Raw genomic sequence first — 2,293 nt, 5'->3', positions numbered from 1 at the left:
GACGCCGGCCGGCCCCAGCTCTGGCCACCGTGGGCCCCTCCGCAGCCGGCCCCGGCCACCGGCGACCTCGCCCTTGCCGGTCGTCATCCTCGTCCCCGTCGTGAACAGTGATCCGCGGCCGCCTCGATTCCCGTGCGCGAGATCTAGATCCAAAAACCCTAGGTCAAATTCGTCTAAGTCCCAGATATTTTCAGTTCAAGTGCTTATGTCCGTAGCTCCGTAACTTTGCATCCGTAGCTCCGATTCATGCATATAGCATATCAAAATGTTCATCTCAGAGAGTACATCATTTCATTACATTGCATCATTTTCATTTGAGTTCATCTTGATGCCCGAAATGCTGTTAGAAGAGGGCTACTTGAGATAATTGTTAGATCTGCTACTCCATTTAGCTTTTTGTCATTTTTTCTATGATTAATGTGTGCATGTTATGCCCATGAGTTCTACATATGTTTTGTTAAGGGTTTGGTCATCTTTCCAGAGATGCAACCCATGTATTTTTGTGATGTGTGTGGTGACTTGTGCAAGCTTGCAAAATGGTGCACTTGCTAATTCTGTTTTCAGGGACTTAGAAATTCCACTAATTCCTTGATCTGTTTATCTCATGATGCCATATGTTCTTGTTGTTTCCTAGTGATCTGTGCCTCTTTTGAGGATGATCAGTAAGGATGTTTTGTTAATCTTGTAGTGCTCTATCGATCCATGTCTTTGTTTGCAATTATGGAGCACCCTAGCTTGAGTCAATCGAGCTCTACTTTTGCTACTTTATGAATCTGGGCAGATTGTCAACTTGTTTGCAATTTTGCCGATGATATTGTAGTTGATCCGTGCATGCTATGTTATTATTCTTGTCATGTCTAGCTTGCATTTTGTGCCTTCTTGATGGGTGTATGCTTGTCTTTCCATGACTTGCACCGTAATGAGGGCATCGAGCTCGTAAACATGCCTACTTGATATCTGTTTTCAGCATGTGTCAGTTTTCACAAAGTCTGAAAACTGATTATGTTTTTGCTATGTTCACATGCTTGCAATTGTATTTTCTGATCCCTTTTGGCTCAAGGTCACTAAGGGACTTTTGTTAAGCTCTTTGAGTAGCTCCATGCCATGCTTTACTTTGTCATGATCAGGTCCTGTAGCATGTAGTTTTGTTGCTCCGAAGTGGGCTACCTGATCTGAAATTCCAGACAAGTGTTGATTTCACTAAGTCTGAGATCTGTTTGTCATATGCATTTTTGCCATGCTTGTTTGAACCTGTTAATGGATGAATTGGCCGTAGCTCAGTGCTAGACTTTTGTTAAGCATCTTGTATGCATCCCTGCCATGTATTTTGTTGTCTTGTTTGGTTGCTGTAGCATGTTTATCTCATTGCATTTAGATGGCTACTTGCTGTAAATCGCAGACCGGTGTCATTTTTGAATCGCTTGCCATTTCCAAACCGTAACTCTGGTTCCGGGTTCTTTATATCGTTTTCAAGCGATTTCATCTCATATTTCCAGTGGCACACTTGGTTTTCCAAGTTTAGTCCAGGTTCATGCATTTCCTGTCATATCTTGCATTTTGCATCCCGCATCGCATTCCGCATAGCATATCATCATTGCATCATATTGCTTGATCCTTGCACATGGTTGATTGTATCCTTGTTGCTTGTTTGTCTTGTTTGGGTAGAGCCAGGAGACGAGTTTGCTAACGAGGAGCCCGTTGAGTTTGCTTTCGAGGATCCAGTCAACTCTGACAACTGTGCAGGCAAGATGATCATACCCTCGAAATCACTACTATCTTTGCTATGCTAGTTTGCTCGCTCTTTTGCTATGCCATTGCTATGATGCCTACCATTTGCTTTCAAGCCTCCCAAATTGCCATGTCAAACCTCTAACCCACCATGTCCTAGCAAACCGTTGATTGGCTATATTACCGCTTTGCTCAGCCCCTCTTATAGCGTTGCTAGTTGCAGGTGAAGATTGAAGGCCGTTCCTTGTTGGAACCTTTATTTACTTGTTGGGATATTATTATATTGCTATGTTATCTTAATGCATCTATATACTTGGTAAAGGGTGGAAGGCTCGGCCTCTCGCCTAGTGTTTTGTTCCACTCTTGCTGCCCTAGTTTCCGTCATATCGGTGTTATGTTCCCGGATTTTGCGTTCCTTACGCGGTTGGGTTATAATGGGAACCCCTTGATAGTTCGCCTTGATTAAAGCTTTTCCAGCAAGACCCAACATTGGTTTTACCATTTTCCACCTAGCCTTTTCTTTCCTTTGGGTTCTGCAGACTCAAGGGTCATCATTATTTTAACC

Source organism: Triticum dicoccoides, chromosome 3A, assembly GCF_002162155.2.
Source record: "Triticum dicoccoides isolate Atlit2015 ecotype Zavitan chromosome 3A, WEW_v2.0, whole genome shotgun sequence".
Classification (NCBI taxonomy): Eukaryota; Viridiplantae; Streptophyta; class Magnoliopsida; order Poales; family Poaceae; genus Triticum; species Triticum dicoccoides.
Note: the sequence above shows the minus strand (reverse complement) of the source record.